The 23467-nt window shown below is 40.0% G+C and overlaps 1 protein-coding gene across 1 annotated transcript in view; it reads right to left on the bottom strand.

Moving 5' to 3' along the window:
* EML1 (EMAP like 1) overlaps positions 1-23467 on the bottom strand; it is a 199599-nt gene that overhangs the window by 141737 nt on the left and 34395 nt on the right. The window lies entirely within an intron of this gene.

Genomic DNA, 23467 nt, shown 5'->3' with positions numbered 1-23467 from the left:
CCGCAAGGAGGGGAGGGGAGGGGAGGCGGGGGAGAGATGGGGAAGGAGAAAAAGAAAGTGAAAGAGAAGGCGGGGTGCGGAAGGGGGGTGAGAAGGAGGAGTAGGAGGGATGATGAATGTGTCTGATGTTCGGCAGAGCAGCAAAGCAGCCATTTCTGGCCAGTCGCTCCAGCCCGAACCTCCCACGCTCCTTGCTCACGGGCTTTGGCTACTCTGCCGGGAGGGCCGAGCCGAGCTCCTTTTTGCCACCAGATGGGGAAGCAGCCACCGCTCCCAGCACACAGAAGGGCCGGGGAGACAGATTTGCTAATGGAAATAAATGACTGAACCACTCGACCCATCCAAAAGGCAGCGGCCAGGCGTTTTATCATTCACTGATGTAGAGAAGCATCCACACAGTCACATAACGGGGTGGGCTGGGGAGGGTGAGGAGGTTGGGAAGAGACTGCAAAGACTCTTAATGTAAAACAATCTCCGGTCCAGGGAGTGAGCTCTGTGACTCATTAAAGGCCTGCTGCATCTCCATTGCAAACTCCTGCTTGGTGGTGCTTGGGATTTTAAAATTTCGCTCCACTCCATTCACAAGTAAGAAGAAAAAGGGATTTCATCTTTTTCTATTTCTCTGGTTTCATTTATATTGTAAGCACCTTGGGGCAGAGGCCTTTGAGAGCTATAAAAATTACCTTTCATACAAGCAAGTGAAAAGCAGAAGAGGTTGTATTGTTAAAAGAAAATGTTCTTAAGCAAGGGGGCAAGGTACAGTAAGAATGAATCTCTTAATTTTGGGATAGAAAATTACACAAGACAAGAAGATGCCAGTAAAGTGACTGAGCAGATTTAGTGGGACAAAACTCTCCCAAGTGACGTTTCTGATATTAAGGATCACAGATCAGAATACACTTGCATCCTGCTGAGAAGCTCTGCTATCACTGTTCAGGTTTTAGAACTTAGAAGCCTTGATTTTCAGATTTAAATATCTCAACAATTTAAGTTTTGGGGATGAATTATGCATATTGTCAACCTAAGTGCACCATATAATATATACACCATATCAGCATCCATCTTTATATTTATGCTTATCACTATTTTATCTAGATAAGTGGTTCTCAAACTTTTTTTTGTGGACCACTTGAAAATTGCTGAGGGTCTCGGCGGACCACTTAATGATCTTTCCAAATGTTGTATGTACCATTAGCTAACTATTGTAAAGCGCTTTGGATAAAAGTGCTACATAAAAAAAAAACTGTAATAATAATTAACTTTTTTTGTTCTACAAATAAAAGCACACAACTCATATTTTAATATCAGTAGTCTTATCTTTCTAATGCAGTGGATGTGCCCTCTCTCACAGGTGCCAACTTTCCTTGGTGCCGGTGGGTGCTCATGCCCCCCGCCCCCAGTCTTGCCCCGACTCCACCCCATCCCTGCCCCTATTGGACCCTTCCCCAAATCCACACCCCAACCCCGCCTCTTCCCCGAGCACGCCGTGTTCCCCCTCATTCCCCCTCCCTCCCAGCGCTTGCCACGTGAAACAGGTGTTTCGCGGTGCAAGCACTGGCGGGGAGAAGCAGGGCACTGCGGCACGCTCAGGGGAGGAGGCGTAGCGGAGGTGAAGGTGAGCTGGGGCAGAGGGCTGGGGAGGGGAGCTGCTGGTGGGTGCAGAGCACCCACCAATTTTTCCCCATGGGTGCTCCAGCCCCGGAGCACCCACGGAGTCGGCGCCTATGCCCTCTCTCCCTCGCCACGGCAGCCCACGAGCTGGGGCAGAGAGGGGTCTCTTCCTCTCTCCCCTGCCGCAGCAGCCCCGGAGTGAGTGAGTGAGTGCGGCGGAGTGAGCTGGGGCTGGGAAGGAAGGGGGTCTCTCCCTCTGTCCCCCGCAGCAGCCACGGCACTGAGGCTGGGAAGGAGGGCTGCCTCTCCCCAACAGCCACAGTCCTGGAGCTGGGGAAAGTTGCCTCTTTCTCTGGCCACTGCAGCCCTGCATGTCCCAAATTCACTCCACCCCTTCTTCTCACCCCACTGCCCCCTCCCACCTATTCCCTACTCTCCCCAAGGCCACCACCTCACCTTACATGTGCATCTTCTCCAGGGTCCGGGCATCTAATTAGTGGAGCCATGCCTGAGCGGCTCCACTAATTAGGTAGGTAGCCCTTCATTCTCTCATGTGCAGCTGCCCAGGCGCACACCTGAGAGGGAACTATCCTCGGACCACCTAAATGGAGCTCGCGGACCACCACAGTTTGAGAACCTCTGATCTAAATCCCTTCTTAGCCTCAGTCCAGCAATTGCTTGCTTGCTATTTTAAATGTGCAGTAATTATTTCTTGCAGAACTAACACAGCTCTCCTGGGCGTTTTCTTTAAGGCATGTATGGTCCATCCAACCACTCCAAAAACACTAGGTTGTTCCTTAGATAAATATTGTGGGGGGGTTTTCAGCATACAGATACCTGCTACACCATCTAGGCATAGGAAAGTAGAGTTCAGGTTTAATACAAATATTAACTGAGAATTTAGATCCTTTTAAAACATCCTTTTCATATTTTTAGTTTATTCTTTCTCTTTCTTTTTGAAAAATATTTTTGGTATGCTAGTTTCCCATTAGCTCCAGACAGATTAAACATAATTACTGTGCTCTCAGCAAGGTGTCAATGGAAGTGGAATCTATACCTCATTAAGATGTCAAACAACTTCAATATAAATCTATGAAAACCTCATTATGATGTATGATTTTGATGCCAAAAAATTTCTGCATAGGCCTGTAGAGATCCCAATACAGTAGGAGTTAAATTAAGAATTGCATTCAAAAGTATTATCTTTGTAGTAAATTATCTACTGTCAGCAAGGTAACCCACAATAAAATCCCAGGGCTCCAGAAGTTTTGATAGGGGGGAGCCAATATCTTTCACAACATCTGGACAAACAGAGGAAAGGACAAAATGGAGCTGCTCAGCTCCAGTTCAGAGATGGGCAATTAAAAGCCATTTAGAAAATTAAATACAAAACTGAGGCAAGGGCAGCCCTATTAAAGGGAGATTAAATATCTAAAACCTTAATGTTGACTAACTGTTAAATTTCCTATAAAGGTAACACCTGAATGAAACCTATCAGTTATCCATGCTGTGCAAATCAGCTGAATGCTGTGACATAAAATAATTTCAGTTAAAGTCCCTAGACACTGTTATGCCATTATATTCTGAGGCCAAAGGTTAGAAATGAAAAACAACATAATAATTTAATTCTAAAGATTTCTAGACTTGTTACAATCTTATTAAATACACTATAGAACCACAAAATGAAAAAGAACTTAAGTCCTCACAATGTGCACAATGGAACAATAGATCTGAAAGATTTTCACTAATGTGTCTGTGAGAGCTCTGGTGGTGCAGCTAACCAATGAAAAAATTATGTTTATAATTCATTATTCAGTAAATTGTATACTTAATTGATTTGTACAAATATAAACTAGTGCATTTGAAAATCTGAAACTGTATAAATGAGAATGGAGCATTCTGAACAATTCATTAGGGATTGATTTGTTTGTGTTTGTGATTGTTTATTGTTGAAAACGTAAAATTTCTGGGCAACATCTCATTTTTGGAAAAACAATTTTGTAACTATTTAATTCTTTAAGTATTTCCTGTACTGAGTAATGAAATGCAAATAATTAATTGGTTACTGAGAATGAAAGAGCTTTTGAAAATCATTCAGAGAATTTTCCAGAGTTATAACTTCAAAGTGTAGTGCAAGTACATAATTTATTTTGATTTTAGGGCAAAGGAATTTTGCTCTCACTACCCATTTACAATGCAATAATCAAAGACTTTTGATATTTAGAGTACTGTATTGCTGTTTTGCTCCTTTTTCTTTGTTATTGCTAAGCCTTTTGCAATAGCAGTGAATATCAAAAGTATTATATATTTCACATTAACACTACCATTTAGCATTTTCACATCAAAAGTAGAGTAATTCATATCCATGGAAATCCCACAGAACTGTATGGCATTATCATGTGAGCTTCTGGTTAATATATCATTTCAGATCAAGGATAAGGAGTCCGAGTTACAATGTCAAAATGAAGTTAGGCTAGTGAAAGTTATACTATCATTGTACAAAAGCTAAATAAATGAAACTGAACATAAAAACCATTATCATGTTATTTACATTTAACAATAATGTTGAGAGAGAAGTCCATAAACACAAGCACATTCCACATAGTTAATAGAATCAGTAGTAAGGTATGGATATTTAACTGCTAGGTGATTGGTTAAAATCTAGTCCAGTTTGGTAGTGACAGAAAGTTTTTACCATTTGATGGCTGTTTGGGGTTGATCTTAGTTCAGTTCAAAAAGCCAGATTCAAATACCCTTTCTCACACTGAGTAGCACTTCCATCTGTGAGAAATCCTATTGCCTTAATGAGCCTATTTTCAGAATAAACTGCTACTCAGTGTGAGTAAAGGTATCAGAATCTGCCCCGTAGTGAACAAGAGTCTGCATCACAATAAACATTAGCACAACTAGAACTAGTTGGGCCCCGCTTTGGGTAGGTTTAGCCGAGACCAACATTCAGTTTTTCACAAAGACTGAATTGCTTCCTCATCCATGGTGGTGTTTTCTTCAGGTCAGTGTAATGCATTTTTGCAGGGCATTACAAAGAAGCTTGCATTGTGACTGCTCATGCTGCACCTATTCTGTGCACTGTGAGCGGACTGTATCCTCCAAGACAGTTAAGTCAGCACGCTTAGCAAGCACTAAATTCACTAATAATTGTTAAAGAATAAAATTGCAGAATATGACCTTTTTTCCCTGAAGAGGGTTTCTAAGTATAGACCTATTTCCAGGTATTTGTGAGTGGGATTCTGTGACTAGGCCCTATCACAGTCTCAAATAAAGATTTTCTTTTAATTTATCCTGTAAGAAAGGAAGAAACAGTGACCACCTAGTCACCTTTGTGCAAACACATCAACTGCTAGAATAATGGTTCTCTCTAAATAGCACAGTTTCACTGTTTCAAGACCAGCAGGGGTCTTTGTGTCACTACAAAGCTTGCTTCATACATATGGGCAAAGAGGGGATTCAAGGGAAGAAACATGATTATACAAGCACAGTCTGGGTACATTAAAAATACAGTATAACAAATGTGCAATGAAACCGTCAAAGGTTTGTATGTTTTATAATCCAAATGTAAGTATGTTGCATTACGCCTGTGTACAACATGTTGTTTTGAGTGGTAATGAAGTATAGTTTTCTGTGTAATTAGTAAATACTATAGAAAAATCAATCCATTCAGAAAAATAGCACTTTGTAAATAGATTGAATTGTAAACGTATATGGAGTGCTTTGAAGATGAAAAGAATAATACTTTGCATTTTGATAACATCTTAAATTAAAACATCTTAGAGTGCTTTACAAGGAATAGTGATTTTAGACTTACGCCACCATTTTGAACTAAGTATTATCCTTATTTTACAGATTTGGAAAATGAGATAGAAAAATCACAAGACTTACCCAACATTACACAAGCAGGCCAGAGGGAGAATCAAAAATAGACTGACTCTCAATCATGTGCTTTAACCACTAAACAATCCTGCCTATGAATGCTACAGACAGTACCTGTACAATTTATTATTAAATATTTGCAAGTGCAATAGCCAGATTCATAATATTCTCATTACCATAACTACCCTGACACAAATTAGATACAATGCACTTCAATACCTGTAACAAAGAAAATATATAGCATGTATAGCATTAGATCTACACATTTGACACCCTGTACTAGTCTGAGGAGATGCAACACACTGCAAATGAACAGGAAAACAACACATTTTTTTCTAATGGGAACAGCAACAGATGCCTTTGAGACATTAATAATATTAGGTGTTGGTGCAAAAATTCTCTCTCAGAATCACAACCCTGGGCCATCTGTGCCAGATCCTATCATCCCATGGCTAAAGACACAGACAATTCAACAAGGATCACATCAAGAAGTTTCCCCTTCAGCACTCCTTCAAGAACACAGTTTTTAGTGATCCCTGCCTTAGATAGGGTGTGAAACCTCCCAATCCCATGCTTCCTTAGGCTTTATGGCAAGGGGAACCCTTTATGCACAGAGGCAAGAACCATATTGCATACCATGGAACTGCCATTTCTTCCCCATGGCAGCAGTCCTCCATTGTCAGGGTTGCCCATGGTGGCACATTAACAGAGACCAAGGAGACTTAGAGGCAGTTAATACAGATCTGAGCTGTAGTAATTCCCTCCCAGACTGAGCTCAGCAGGGGATGGTGCTACAGAGGGTGGTCTCTCTCCTATCACCCACCCAACTCTTGCAGAGCCCCTTGCACAGTCACTGTGGAGAGTCTTCCACAGATAGAAAAAGAGGGATAGTGCTAAGAAGCTGGCTCCCCATAGACCTACCTTCTGCACAGGGAAGGGAAGAGCTATCCAGAGAGGATTCATTTTTTATATCTGAGTTACAACTGTAAATAATTTGATAACAGACAAAATCTATTTATGAGAGATACACTAAGTCATATTGGTATCTTATCACACTTTGAAATCCAGCTAATACACAGATACACTATATTCATTTACAGTTTATGACTTTTGGATTGTATCACTGACGAATGAGATAATAGAATGTGATAGTAACAAGATACAAAGTAGGGGCCTGATCCTGTGTGTCGTTCTTCCTCTTGTCTGTAGTCCCATTAAATATAGTGCAACTTCTGTTATGATTAAGAACTGCTAAAGGTTACAGGATCTGGCTCATTATTACAGACTTTCATAATGAATTACTGGCAACAATACATGCCAGTGTAAACATAGTACGCTCTTGATTTGCGAATAAGATCCCATTAATATATTGAACAAAACACATGCAAGTAGCCTGTTATGATCAGCAGGCCATTTCTATATGTTTTTATCTTTATTTTACAAGCAAATAAATGTGTAGGGCCAATAAATGTGTTCTGCTCAATTACACTGGTGTAAACCCACTTAACTCAATGGTATTCTTTGGTGTAATTTAGAGAAGAATTTGGAAAGTAATCTTTAAAATGCTTGAATCGGTGGGGTAGGTCATATCTGCATATCATTTTTGTATCCATATCTCAGAACATATATACACACTCTAGAATAAACAAACCTAAAATAATAGTAGACATTTAAATGAAGTCACCGTTATGCGGCAGTGATGATATACAATAAAAACTCTCAATTTAACACATACTGCACTAATACTAGACATTTTTCTGTCAGTGTTTAGCATGAGATTTTGATTTGAATGTAACAATTTCCAAGAATGTGGAGATAGAAGAAGCAGAAGACAACAATGAAGAAACAGGGTATCTGAACTGCTTTTTAAGATAGTACGCTCTCTCTTTCTCTTACCCGCACCCCAAACCAATGTCAGGGTCTGTGGACAGAGAAAAGACCTGACCGCTATTTGCTACATTACTCAATCTGCAGAGGAATTATTTTATTTATGCATTATACCATCTGATATCTACAATCTTCCATCTTCCTGTATCACTGTTTAATAATTTTCTCATCAGGATACAATGCAATTAAGGTAAATAGAGTCATCTCAAGGGAACTGCTGCACATTTGGTTAAATTAGCAGTCAGACACATAAATAATACACACACAAAAGTGTATGCAGTAGATTAAACACCACGTTAGCTTATTATTATCAACTGTATATAAGAATTATCCAGTATCTTTTATTTCACTTTCTCTACTTGTGTTTAGAGTTTAAATTACTAACTTGTATTACTGTAAATTAGGAGCCTGTATATGGTATTTTTTTTTAGTTCCCATGGAACTATAGAAAATGGCATTTGATAGACACATATCATGGCTAATGTCTTATGAGAAGCAAACTGAGAAGAATTACTAGACCTCATTTGATAAATGTGTACATGCTGTGCTTGCCTTTTAATTAAAGATTGATAGGAAAACCTTAATTATGTGACTAAAAAAAGTATAGAAAAATATAATTTACTTGAAGTCTGTACTACAGCCATTACACTTGAAAACTTGTAAATTTTGCCTATGCTAAACTAGCTCAGTATTTTTCCTGCTGGTAACCAATAACACTCTAGTATTTTTCTGTCAAATGTTGTATAAATATTTATATGTACAAATGGGGGGAAAGAGTGTGGGTCACATTATTATCACATGGATTATTCCTACCTAGAGAACTAGAAATTCCATGAATTTGCACTTATGGAATCTGATCTGGTTTGTCCCGTAGGGAGGTGGGGATTGAAAAGTTGAATCCCCTGGAACTGGCAGAGAGTTTAGCCCACTAAACACACAGATTCCCTTGATATCTGCCAGAGCCCAAGGCCACCTGCACAGAAGCCTTACCTTTTTGCATTGCCTCTGCTACCCCCAGCCCTCTTCTGCCTTCATAACACTATCTCCCCAAAGCCACCTGGGGATGGAAGAAAGCAGATAAATTACCTGCTAACTTCCCACCTGGTTGGCTGCAGAAAATGCAACGGGGAGCAATGCTTTCAGATTTTAACATTGCCTTAAATTAATTCTAGCAAGTATTATGGATTTCATTTTTGTGGGTAAATATCATTTTGTTTTAAATTAAGCTATTGTATTTACTTTGGGGCCAAATTTATCCACAGAGTTCCACAGGTTGGCAACGAAGAGCAGACACATTAGAGCCTGCAACCTAATTCACATCAGTTCTGTGTAATACAGGCTGTTTAATTTTCTTGGTTTTGTAATTTGTGGCAGAAGTGCCTAGAATTTAGATAGGTGCCTCTTTTTATTTTATTTTTTATATAAACCTAAATAGAATAAAATAAATAAATAAATGGCTGGATCCATGCAGGGCCCCATTGGCCTCAACATGGTATTGTGTGGGCATAATGGGTCAGATTGCAGGGCCATACAGTGGTGATATATACTGTCTTTAGGAAAGAATGCAACTGCCCTATCCTTAAAACTCCTCTGCCACCCACGGCGTGGTATTACTAATCCATCTCAGAGGAGATCACGCACAGCATTCTTTTCTTGAGTGATGGCACTCACGAGAGTCATGGACACAGGGGCAATAATGACCCTCCCTGAATGAAGCACTGAGAAACTGCTTCAGCTCTGATGCCTGCCTGCCAGCCACTAAAACAAAAACAATTATATATTTGCCTCAGCTAACAAGTAATTTCATTGTTGAGAATATTGCCCAATGCAGAATTTTAACTCTTAAACATAAACTAATGTTTCATCACTTGACATTTCGCTATCAAACTACAAGAAAATAAGAAGCAAGACAACATCATGGCAATGGATAACGGAATGGAGGGAATTTGCAAAGGATTTTGTCACTTGTGCCCCCATAATTCAGGAAAAGACTGGATTAAAAAATGTTCATCCCCCTTGACGTGCAAGAACCAATCCTCCCCCCCCCCATGTCCCAATCAATCAATCAATCAATAAAAACAGTGGATTGAGTTTCAAAAGATAAGTACTGTGGAATGTGTGTCATAAATTAAACAAGAAGATGCAGGCATGAGCCAAAAGAAATAAGAACATAAACCCCCTGCAGTTGATGAAGGGCTGAAGGTTGCCAAGGGACACTGCATGACTACAGTACATTCCAGTTTAAGATTTTGCTTTAAGATTCAGCTCTATCAGTATCCTACCAATACCTACAGCCTTTTTGAATTAATGCTTTTACTCTTATGATTCTTTCTTCCTGTTAAACATCCTGTTTAAATATCAGTTCTTATTAAATAAAGTAAACACACTTTGGCCATGAGAATGACTATTTAAATATATCGTAGTATTTTTATAGGGGAGTGAGAAATTAAGGACCAAATCCTCTTGTCCTACTCCATAAACTCATCCCTGTATGCAAGTTATTCCCATATAAGTGAGAATGGGGCACTTAGCCTGTAAGCTCTTGCCATCCTCAGTGGCAATTGGCAGAGCTCCATTGACTTCCGTTGAGGATCTGACCTCATATTTTTATGTGCCTGTATATGCTATGAACATTTATGGTACTGTATAAACAAATAATTAAAAATAACACTGGTAGTTATATAATGGTCACCAGTTATATATATTATTTTGAAACGGGCCCTGACCAAAACTCCCCCCAATCTTTCTTTGGCAATTTTTGAAATTTGGATCCAGATTTTTCTGCTTGCACCCATCTAAAACATTATCTCTTCCTTAGTTCTTCAGTGTGTGATTTATTTCAAACAATACAAGATACAAGCAACTATTTTCTTATTCAGCAATCATTTCAGCAGAAAAACAAAAGATATCTATGTAGGTGTAAATCAATTTCTCACGCTTGATTAATAACAATAAATCCTTTTCAAACAAGTAAATGGTACCACTTTCCCTCACCTCCCATTTCCCTCCCAGAAAGGGTATCTAAGCTGGCATCTACCATAAGACTGTATTAAATGACATTCTCACAGTCCTGTTGTTTTAAATTACACTTGGCTGCCATCCAAGGATAATGAATAAATAAAGCTTTATGCTGGAAAAGAATAAATATGAGTCACAATTTATAATTGTCAAAATGTGTGACCTTGTAGAAAATGATACAATTAGACAGACAAGAAGCAGAGCAAGCATATCTGTTTCCGTTCAGGTTGGATGAGCAAATCAGGGATACTTGAATCTTACTGAAAATTGCTGTTTCCCTGTCTGGACCAAATTCTGCCCTGACTTCCACCCCATTGGTGCAACCCAATCATTGGCAGGTGTTGACACAAATTAGCCTTCTATGTTTTCTTCCTTTGGTTTGTCAAAAGTTGTTTCCTTTATCTTTCATTTGCCTATGATTATTTCTTTCTGTAACTGGCTTGAGTCCATCAAGTCATTTAACTTGGATTACCAACAAAACAATTCTCAGTCACTATTAAGCTGGGCTGAATTAAACCAGTAAGGTAAAGGTAAAAAGAACCATCTAGTGCGCCATTCTTGTAATATTAATGGGCCTAATCTTGCCGCTATTTAAGACAATAACAAAATCCTCATTGACATCAATAGCAGTGTGACTGATTTTTAAAAGAAAGCAATGTAGATATGGGAAACCAACAATTACATTCTAATATACAAAACTTAGGGCCACCCTTTTCTACCAGAACATTTGCATATAACTTTTTAGTGGTCCAATGGAAGGGATGATTTTACCAACCAGGAAACTGATATTGGGGAGGAGAGAGAGCCTTTCTTCTCTTGGTCTTGCTTTGTACCAGTAGCAAGCAAAAGTAATTTTCTAGTGGCCTTTGCAAAATGATCTACTGCCCCTTATCTAGTTACTAGTAGATAGGAAGAAAAAAATACACAGAGAGGGGACACCACATAGCTAAATCCACCATTACAAATGGTAATAACTAGGAATCTGAGGGCTGAATGGGCATGGTGACTGAACTACCCTCAGAACTGGTTGCTCCAAAACAGGGTTAATCACAATGGTGGATAATGCAAGAAAGTCTGTTTTTTTTGTGCAGTGTTGTTTCTTTTCTGGTCCTGATCCTGTAACATTCACACAGGCAAAACTCATGGAGTCAAAACTGAATGGGAGCCTTGCATGCTCAAGGTGTGCAGGGCTACCTATCTGTTATCAGTTCAAACATGTTCTAATTCCTACTCATCAGTATACTTATGTAAAAAGTGCAAATATTGGGCCAGAGCCTCATTTTGTGTAAACCAGCAGCTCCGCTGAAGTCAACAGATCTACAGCAACTTAAACCAGCTGAGAACTGGGCCCACTCTTACTATATTTATTTCTTGAAGAAAGCATGATAGTTTCTGTGCCTGATTCTCTTCTCACACTGGATTTTAGAGCTGGTCAAAATCTGAGTGGGAGGGGTTCCCCACAGTTATATTTTGCTTTGAAAGGATATGCTTATTGCTTACCAGACAAATATAAATCTTGGGAAACAACAGCGCTCCTTAATTGTAACACTTATGATGTTTTCCCTATTAGCAGTATATTTTAAAATTATTTTAATTGAAATCAAACTGTATTTGGCTTCATATCATAAAGTGCCACTGCACATGGAAGTAGAATGTTCTTGTATATTTGTATCATCTGGTCATACGAAAACAGTACTTTCTATGCTACATAAAGGCATTTCTCTGAAGGAGGCTTTGTGTACAGAAAACAGCATTACATAGAAACTTTTTTCTCTAAAACCCCAGAAATTAGTGATACTTTATTCCAATTGCGATATCAAGCTACAATCCCTTAATAATTGCATTAAAATAATTATTAACCTTCAAGGCTACAATGAAATGTCCACTTTATGAACTGGTACTCTGTAGTCAAAGCAAAATCAAGTTTGGGTAAGAGCTCTTTGGATTACACCTACCTAAGGTTTAAATTTAACCTCACAAAAGTTAGACATCTTTGGAGTACTCATGGACCTGAGTCAGAAAGTTCAAATCTAATTCCTTTATCAAGTTAAGGCTGTTTGGACCGACAGTTCTAGTTCAACACATTGTAGTGATGGGACAGCTATCCATGTACAACATAGAGCGGTGTTCAGATTCAGGGATTTGGTCCATCTCTAATTTTTAGGAATGCAGCTGAAGAAAAAACAAACCCAAGCAAACACTGTATTCATTAAAATGGCATTTTAAACTTTCCAATCCATACTAGGTGTCCTTCTGTCAATCTTCAGTCATGGAGTCACTGATCAGAGCTGCTCAATGAGACGGGAGGAAGGCATTTGGGAGTGTTTAGTGGCTTTTTAGCTCTTACAGCTAGGTGGCAATTTTTTTCTGCGTGGGAAGAGAGAAACAGTTCTGATGGATGAAATAATGGGCTATGTGGTTCATACTGATTGTTCTTTGTAACACAGATACAAGCTGAGGTCCAGTCCAATGGCCAATTTGGGTTCAGTAAAAACCTGTTGTTACTCAGCTGTGCCTTCTTCACAAGCAGTCACTATGGTAATGGGAAAATATTGTGAGCTTCGGAATTATGGGAAAATGACTCAGAGAGTGTAGAAAAAGGAACATTGAAAAGCTTAACTCCCAGTGGACACATAATACTCTTTTTAAAATAAATATGCACAAGTAGTGGATAATGTTGGCATTACAGAGCCTGTTACTGCTCTACACCAATGTGGTTATTGGTAGAGAAAGTGGCTACATAACCTGATTTAGGGCTGCATACTCCCACTCCCTTATGCTGTCAGAGGGAAGCAGAGGCCAGCAGTGGATTCACAGTATGCACCTCCTCGAGCCTGAATAGTGTCCCCCTTCAGGATAATTGTATGATTGGGGCTGCATAAATCAGGAGGGAACATGTTTGGGCAGACAGGATTGGAGGTGGGGTCCAGCCACTCTATCCCTATGTGCCTCTCCCAAATCGCCAGGCTGCTAATTTTGCTTGTGAAGCCTCAGAGGCTCGTGGGAGGAAGTAGCATATGTTAACTCTCACTTCTCACTGACTCCTTTTCCATGGAACTGGAATATGGCCCAGGTGCAGGGATGGTGGCCAAAGGCAGCACAGTCCTTTCGGAGCCATACGACCGGACGGACCCACTGCACAGGAACATATAAACAAGGACTGCCATACTGGATCATACCAATAGTCCAGCTAGCCCAATATTCTAGGGTCTTTAGGTGCTTCAGAGGAAGATGCAAGAAACCCCAAAATAGACAATTATGGAATAACCTGTCCACAGATTAATTTTCTCTCCAATTCTGTTGATTCATAATTGGCTTATCCCTGGAAGCATGAAAAATTATATTCCTTATTTTAAGAAAAATTATCCTATCTATTGTAACTATTGATGTTCTTTTGATCCTGTCATAAATATAAAGGGAAGGGTAAACCCCTTTAAAATCCCTCCTGGCCAGAGGAGAAATCCTCTCAACTGTAAAGGGATAAGAAGCTAAAGGTAACCTCGCTGGCACCTGACCAAAATGACCAATGACGAGACAAGATACTTTCAAAATCTGGGAGGAGAGAGAAAAACAAAGGGTCTGTATGATGCTTTTGCCGGGGACAGAATAGGAATGGAGTCTTAGAACTTAGTAAGTAATCTAGCTAGGTATGTGTTAGATTATGATTTCTTTAAATAGCTGAGAAAATAGCTGTGCTGAATAGAATGAATATTCCTGTCCGTGTGTCTTTTTTGTAACTTAAGGCTTTGCCTAGAGGGATTCTCTATGTTTTGAATCTAATTACCCTGTAAGGTATTTACCATCCTGATTTTACAGAGATGATTCTTTTTTACTTCTATTAAAAGTCTTCTTGTAAGGAAACTGAATGCTTTTTCATTGTTCTAAGATCCAAGGGTTTGGGTCTGTAGTCACCTACGCAAATTGGTGAGGATTTTTACCAAACCTTCCCCAGGAAGTGGGGTGCAAGGGTTGGGAGGATTTTGGGGGGGAAGACGTGTCCAAACTACGTTTTCTCAGGAACCCAGATAAAGTTTGGTGGTGGCAGTGGAAGTCCAAGGGCAAAGGGTAAAAAATAGTTTGTACTTTGGGGAAGTTTTAACCTAAGCTGGTAAAAGTAAGCTTAGGAGGTTTTCATGCAGGTCCCCACATCTGTACCCTAGAGTTCAGAGTGGGGAAGGAACCTTGACAGATCCATATAAATATCTAATCTTTTTCTGAATCATGCTAAGCTTCTGGCTTCAGCAATATTCTGTAATTTTGAGTTCCACAGTTAGTTTATGTGTTATGTGAAAGAATATTTTTCTTTTATGAATTTTGAATATTCCGCCTTTCACTGTTAATCAATATCCTCTTGTTATTGTATTCTGAGAATAGATGTGCCCAAGCTTTCTGTGCTGTACAGTACCATTCATTATTTTCAATACCTCGGTTATGTCTCCCTTTTAATCTAAACTGTTCCAATCTTTCAATTCTCTTCTTATATGCAAATCTATCCATGATGGAAGAGGTTAGAGCTTCTTTTTCTGTGGATCCTTTGGCTATGTGGAGTTTGGAACCTATCCCCCGTTCTTCGACTCTGGCTTGCAAGCCCCTCCTTCTTCTTCATCACAAATTCAGTGAGCTGGACCCTGGAGAGTGTCCTGGACTCTCTGATCCCACTCCCATGGGTTATACTGTGAGAGGGTACAACAAAGCCCCCAGGCATAAACATTATTATACTGTATTCTTTTACTTTAAAAATACTGGCCAGCAGTATAGTTGCTCAGCAACATGAAACTGTGTAGCACTGCTGGTTTCATTAAACTTTTTCCCTGGCCAACGCAAATAAATAATTGACAATGATTTTGGTGTAAGATGTCCATTGGAATTTCAATAATTAATTTTTTTATCTATTTATTCCATATCTGGAATGATGAAGGAACAATCAGTACAAACTATTAAATACAATACTTATCGGAGAAAATATCTATACCTACATAGCAGTTTATAATTTTTGCAAAGAAGCGGTATCAAACAACGGAATAAATGTCAAAAAGCCTATAATAATTTATTTACACAACACTCTGCATCTTCTTTTCTGTACAGATAATTACAGGTTATGGTGCAGTTTTACCTGAGAATGGATTGTAAAAATCAAATGTACTTTTCATCAATTTTGCTGTTGAATTACTTGTTTACTATGTCAATATGGGTAATAGCTAAATTCACTGCAAACAGTGTCAACACATTTTCCCCCCTATTATCCCTGCAGAGTCACAGTTTTAATTGGTTGATGGCACTACCAGAACCTTTTCCTTCAAATATAAAAGCCTCTTTGTAAGGGCAGTTACCACTATTTCATGAAAGGTGCATTTAGTGCAGGTGTGTATCAGTGAACAGCTGAGAAAAAGAGAGGGCTCTAGAGAACTTCTACTCTGAAGTTACTACAGAGAATTCTTTCCTGGGTCTCTGGCTGGTGAATCTTGCCCACATGCTCAGGGTTCAGCTGATAGCCATATTCAGGGTCGGGAAGGAATTTTCCTCCAGGGCAGATTGGAAGAGGCCCTGCGGGTTTTTCGCCTTCTTCTGTAGCATGGGGCACGGGTCACTTGCTGGAGGATTCTCTGCACCTTGACATCTTTAAACCATGATTTGAGGACTTCAGTATCTCAGACATAAGTGAGAGGTTTATTGCAGGAGTGGGTGGGTGAGTTTCTGTGGCCTGCGTTATGCAGGAGGTCAGACTAGATGATCATAATGGTCCCTTCTGACCTTAATATCTATGAGTATGCTATAAACAAGAGTAAAGAAATAGGGATAATTCCTGTAACCCTAACGGAGGAAAAACTCTCACTATTTTTCACTGAGGGATGGCTGTAAGAATCAGGCCTGATGGAGCAGAAATTAAAAGGGACAAATTCTGCATAGTATCATAGAAAGGTAGAGCTGGAAGGGACCTTGAAAGGTCATCAAGTCCAGCCCCCCATGCTGAGGCAGGACCACGTATAACTAGGTCACCCTGACAGGTGTTTGTCTAACCTGAGGACTTTAATGAGCATATCTTTTTCAAGTCCAGGGGTGAAACTCTGGCCTCATTAAAGTCAGTGGCAAAACTCCCATTGATTTCACCTGATATGAGTACCACACATGCATCCAGGAATAAAACTTTGGCCCACAAGTGTCACTATGAAGCAAGGAACATGTGTAAACTGAAAATAATAACTGAAAATAAAACTTTGCATTTCTAAAGTTCCTTTCATCTGTGGAGATCAAAGCATTTTAACACTGTTAATTAATATATTAAAACTCACTTCATCCCTATGAACTAGGCATTATTAATAGAATCATAGGACTGGAAGGGACCTTGGGAGGTCTTCTAGTCCAGTCCCCTGCACTCATGGCAGGCCTAAATATTATCTAGACCATCCCTGATAGATGGAGATTCCACAACCTCCCTAGGCAATTTATTCCAGTGCTTAACTCCCTGACAGTTAGGAAATGTTTCCTAATGTCCAAAGTAAACCGCCCTTCCTGCAATTATCCTCATTTTACAGAAGGATGGGTAAACCAAGGCACAGGGAGTTAAGTGATCTGCCACAGGTCACACAGTAAGTGATCAGAATCATGGAGACAAATTAATCTCTGGTGTATGATCCATAGAGTTTAATGGTGGTCTCCCAGTGTTGAATTTGGCCCACAGAATCTAGAGATAGAAAAAAGAACAAAACACTAACATCCTGTAGTTAATCTCCTGGCAGATACAGAATCATTTCCTGAGCAGTGCTGGAGAAGCAGATGCCATAGGCCGGAGAGTGCCCAATGGATCCATGAAAATAGGAATGAACTGGCCAAACCCTCAGCAGAGGAGCATACAGAGGCCTAAGAGAATATTATAGCCATGAGGCAGCAATAGCAGCTATGAATCAACTTCACTGGGACTCCAGGCCTGAAACAGGTCTCCTAGGGGCTGTAATACTTTAGTTTAATTTCAGCTGTTGGATTTAGTCCATGTACGCTGGGTGGTGTTGGTGGTCTGTGAAGTACAGGAGGTCAGTCAGCTGTTCTCAAACTTCATTGCACCACAACCCCCTTCTGCCAACAAAAATTACTACATGACCCTGGGTGGGGGTGGGCCAGAGCCCAAGCCCTGCCACCGCAGGCTGAACCTCTTGGGCTTCAGCTTCAGCCCTGGATGGCAGGGCTCAGGCTTCGGCTGCGGCTTCAGCCCCAGGTCCCAGCAAGTCTAACGCTGGCCCTGACAACCCCATTAAAATAGGGTTGTGACCCACTTTGGGGTCCTGACCCACAGTTTGAGAACTGCTGGGCGAGATGATTTGGTGGTTCCTTCTAGCCTTTAACTCTGTGTCTCTAATTCCAGTCCATACAGATAACCCCTGTGCAAAACCCATTTTCTTTATACAGGGGTCAGGATTTAGCCCTAAGAAATATAGGCTGACCTTTAGTATTAATTCATGTCACTGTAGCTTATATTTATTTGCTTATTTATTTATTTTGCAGCAGGATATGTGTTGAGGATGAAGGCTCAGCACAGATTTCGGTCCTTAGCTGAATTTGTTTGCTTTTGTGTTTTTTACGTTGGGATTTTAATGGAACTAAAATGCATTATCTGGAGTAGAACGTATTTATTATGGTTACAGGAATTCTAAAAACTTAAGAAAATAGGAGATCATTAATATACTATTGAGGAAAAAATAGTCTTGGAGGGGTGTGCGCATGTTAAATCTCTCATGCTCAATCTGACAGAATGCAAGCCACCTCCTTAGAAATACCTATTCATCCTGGCAATTTGTATCTACTGTAAATAAGCTATCTACATGCACTGAATTACAATCTCTAGGTCCTCTCCAAAGGTTCATTAATAATACTTACATTTGTATAAATGAGATTCTCTGAGATTCACAACAATAATATTTCTATATTCATTTGTTTGGGACAATATAAAAATAATTTCCCACCTTAAGTAAGGAAGGTGCTCACATATCCTGCAAAAGAACTAAAATTGATTCCAATATTAGAATGAACCATTCCCCGTTTGACTCAGAAATTATTTTAAAGATGAATTAAAGTAGCCTAGACAAAAATACAAAAAGGGTAATGATCAGATAGAACAGCAATGCCGAGGGCAGTTCAGGTGAATTCATATGAAGCAGAAACTAACTGAAACAAACAAAAACAAACCAGTTTTACTATGGTTGATGGAATTTATGGAAAACTAATATCTGTAACATTGGTAAGCCCTAACATTAGGACACTGAACTGAAGACAGTGAACTTGGTGCCAGAAGTTGTGCATTACCTAATAGGTCTGATCAAAATGTTCCATTATGATTCTGACAGCAAAAGCTGGCAACAGAGAGATCTTTAAAAACCTACTGCATAGAGTACCTCATTCCAAAAATAACAACATCTACCGGATATTTCTAGGTTATTTGGAAAATATTCTAACAGGACCAGGGACCTTCTAGTCAACAGGAGTTGTGTTTGACTAAGAGCTGTAGCATGGGGCTTTAAAATAAATCCGCTGAACTAAAACTTCTCCCTTTGTGGTTTAGTTCCTGTGTATTTTAAAGCCTCCCTCTCCTCCTTTGATATACCTCAGGAGTTCAGATCAGGTAACATGCTCAAGCTGATGGTCTGTAAGGTCCCAACCATGACATCAGATGTGCTGGTATTGACTTTTACATCGTCAGGGAGTCCCACTGAAGCCAATGGGATGCCATGCTGGCATAGAAGTCTAAAGAGGCACCCTTGCAGGATCAAGACCTCTATGCTTTGGGGCACATAGCAAAGCATTTTCAATGGGGTGTGCATCAGTCTGGGATTCACTTCCCATCTTGGCCTGATATGGTTACATCTGATGCTCTTCAGGGCACACTGCAAGGTCAATCTGTTGACTGAGACGCTAAGATAGGCACATATAAAAGCCTGCATTAATTACAATGGAAAATAGAATTCTAATAGGGTGAGTTGAGTAAAGATGGTCTCCCTTTTTGTGGGAGCGGAGTGCTTTAGTGTCACTGTTTATTACTACTGACTGTTCACACATCTAGGATTTTATATTATACATCCAAAAAATTAATGAACAGAATATTATGGAATGATTTTTACATGATGTTTTCTCAGATATTGTAATACTGTTGTTTTTTTAAAAAATACTTCAGATTGGACCAAATCCTTCAGTCCTTTCTTGGGCAATGAAGCTCAAGAAAGAACTGTCCAGTTAATCCCATACTATGTAAAGAGATTCCCTCCCCCCCCCCATAAATAAATGTAAATTGTATTTGAACAATTTTTCATAACAATAAAAATAAGACCATATCCACTTTAACATAGACATCTTTCATTGACAAGAGCACACAACACAGCATATGCTGAGAAATCCCCCCAAACCGTTACAAGACTAGGACAATCTTTCTTAGCAAAATGTAAAACACTCTGTAAGTTCTGATCTTTTCTGGCAATCTTTTTCTGTGAATTAATTGGAGGAGGTATCTATCTAAGTCCATTTTTGATCATTTGATGCTATGTTAAACATTGCAAAATTTAGGCAAAATAAAGTTCTGATGTAGTTTGCATACAGCAGATTTCATTTTAGCCAACCCAGCTGATCCAGTACTGGTTTTGTATTTCAAACAAAATTGCTAAGCTTTATCTTTAGAGATCTGGGCAAATGGGTGGCCATCATGGTGTGAGGCACCCATCCTTCTCTAGTGTTCCATTATGCCTGACTCACAATACTCCAGGCACAGGGCTGCCAATTAATGTAAACCAATTCAGGCTTACAGTTCTGTTGTAATCAAGGGTAGTGCTTCTGTACAGGTAATTTATCTCATCCTTTGCAATTAGTGTTTGTTGTAGAAACAACATAGCAACCAATTTTCTAGGTGAGAAAGTATAGTGTCTGAAAAATTATCTACGTGCTGAATTAAAGTATATTGGAAATCATATCATTTTAAGAGAAAAAAAAACATTCAGCGCTTTAACTTTGACAGCTAAGTGCTTCAAGGAACAGCACATTAAAAATACACAAATAGATTCAAATGAAATCCCTTCTTATAAGCTGTAACCCCCCCTCCCCCATTTAATACACAGTCTGTATTTCACATTTCTCTGGTGTTGTCCTACTTCTTAAAACACTTCAGTGTGTCATAAATAATCTATGAGACAAGATACTATGCATATGCATAATAATCATTGCTTTACAAGTCCATTTGCAGTAATGCAGAAGGATGTCGAAGGCTTACATTAAAAGGAGTGAAAATTACTGCTAGATGATGTGGCACAGAACTGGGCATTGACTTAGTCTTGTTAACACTGTAATAGGCTAGTTGTCTGCTAAGGATCTACTTACAATTATGGCTGCTTATTTTGTTAACAGTGAGCTATGGCCATATGTTTTAAGACCAGAGTTAATGACAACCTTCTGGAATTCATGCATTTATGGAAAAATCCCCTTCTATTCTAGTTTTGGACACACAATGTTATTCAAAGACTTCCCAGCCTCTTTGTTCCAGTATAAAAATAGAAAAATGTAGACCGGTTATTCATTGATTTATGTTTACATTTTAGTATTATATATGAATTTTGGACTCAAAAGTTCAAGTGGGGTGTAAGTAGGCTGAAGTCACTGGAATTATGCCCACTTACTCTAGGGCCAAGAGGAGGAAGAACTCCATGCAAGTGGATAAGATCTTAGTGTCATAGGTAACAGGTTTCTTATTGCTATAGCTGTATTTGTTCAACTAAAATAAGTACAGATTAAAACAGGGATTTTCCCTAATCTAGTAGAGTAACAAAACAGTATGTACACGATACCTGATTTTTAATAGTTTCTTTTACATGTGGAGTAAGGCAAATTATTTACATGCAAGTGAAACAAAACTTTTGGGGGGAAATCCTGGTCCCATTGAATTCAATGGCTAAGCCCCCTTTGGCTTCAGTGGAGCCAGTATTTCACCCTGAGACTATTGTGACAAAGTTCCTGCTCTACCTTGGTGGGTCTTGCGCTTATTGGCGGATTTGCTCGCCTTGGAGCTTCACGGCAGCCCTCAGCTTGGCCGTTTTTCTGAATTCACAGTCCAGGTCAACTCCTCCTGTGTCTGGTCAGGAGTTGGGAGGATTTGGGGGGAACCCGGGCTCGCCCTCTACTCCAGGTTCCAGCCCAGGGTCCTGTGGAATGCAGCTGTCTAGAGTGCCTCCTGGAACAGCTGTGTGACAGCTACAACTCCCTGGGCTACTTCCCCATGGCCTCCTCCCAACACCTTCTTTATCCTCACCACAGGACCTTCCTCCTGGTGTCTGATAATGCTTGTACACCTCAGTCCTCCAACAGCCCACGTTCTCACTCTCAGCTCCTAGTGCCTCTTGCTCCCAGCTTCTCACACGCACACCACAAACTGAAGTGAGCTCCTTTTAAAAACCCAGGTGCCCTGATTAGCCTGCCTTAATTTTCTCCAGAAGGTTCCTGATTGTTCTGGAACCTTCCCTGTTACCTTACTCAGGGAAAAGGGACCTACTTAGCCTGGGGCTAATATATCTGCCTTCTATTACTCTCCTATAGCCGTCTGGCCCGACCCTATCACACTATATAGACTTAGCTAAGTACAGAGACACACCTGACCAAGGTTTATGTGAATATATACAATGAGTATAACATCTCATACTGTATGCACAAAACATCTTTCATTCATTACAAACAGAATCACAAATTATACAGAGGGATCATGTTATCCACTTTAGGAATGCTCCACCTTTGGGATTAAGTGCACATAACCAACTAAATTCATCTCCATTGAAATCAGCGGAGTTACAGCAGGGTATGAATTTGATCCAGTGTGTGGATATAAGGAAACATCTTATTCTTTGTGGTCCAGGTATTACAGGAGGCCCTGATCCTGCAAACTCTTACTGGCAATAGTAGTTCTCAGTCATGCAAATAGCCCTCAAATGGGTAAGGCTTTCCTGGATTCAGACTGGCCTGTTCCTGGGCTATGAAAATCCAGGACTATTAAAGTTCCAAGCCAGTGAGTTCTAATCTGTGTCTGAAAAAAAAAACAAATCTCTTGTATGGTAATTCTTTCCAACTCTTTTACTGTGACTTTAAAAGTGTGTGTATGTAAATGTGTGTAGGCAAAACAAGGGACCAGAAAAATCCAGTTTCTATCAGCGAGCTTCTCATAAAATCTTTTGGAAGATAACATCAATAGGTGACTTTTGTAGAGCTTAAATATGTAGGAATCGATGGTCCCCTAATTCATGTGCTGTGCAACAGATCAGAAGGGTACACAGTATATCATTTCTCCTGGTACAACCCCAGGTGAACCAGAACAGGCCCTCTGTTATGATGCTCAGAAGCACAGCACAGTGTGGCCCAGCCTCAAAGAGGATTGTGCACTTAAGGGGACCATTGTCAGATAAAGGGATATGTGGATGATGGCAATGAGATCAAGTCCAGCTGGTCACAATCTGCCTCATTCCATACATGTAGCTGTCAGGGAGTAGAAGTATACATTAAGGTGAGTCAGTTCAAGCTGTAAAGTACAACCCAGGAAGTCAGTGACCCCCTAGCACATAAGCAGTCTGTTAATCTGTTTAATGAAGATAAAAAGAGACAGAGCTCCAGGATGACACTGTAGGAGGAGGAAGCTCAGCACGTACTAGGCAGACATAGAACTGTGCAGGGGCCCAGCAGATGCTGAGTGACTGGCCATCAATATCACAGTGTTTGCATGCGGTGAACTTAATACAGTTCTTCCCAACAGTATGTGTGTGTTCTCCTTCCCAACATTCCAGCTGTCAGTCTGACTCACAGGGCATTTTGCCTGAGTCATTTGGCCGTGGTATGTCACTGCCCTTTACATGCTTGTCCATTTCTGCAGTGCCTTCTTTTGCAACATGACTCGCCTTTCCCATACACTAATGCCTTTCCCACGTTGGCTGCTGCATTGCTCTTCATACACATCTGACAGGTAATGCCTGCAATAACATAACTGTTGCGACCAGGTACCCTGCTTGTTGAATCATTTTCCCACTTGGCTAGCAATGTAGAGCCACATTTACAATCT

The sequence above is a fragment of the Caretta caretta genome, chromosome 6 (assembly GCF_965140235.1).
Source record: "Caretta caretta isolate rCarCar2 chromosome 6, rCarCar1.hap1, whole genome shotgun sequence".
Lineage (NCBI taxonomy): Eukaryota > Metazoa > Chordata > Testudines > Cheloniidae > Caretta > Caretta caretta.
The sequence above is the reverse complement of the archived record's forward strand: the minus strand, read 5'-3'. Positions and strand labels throughout refer to the sequence as shown.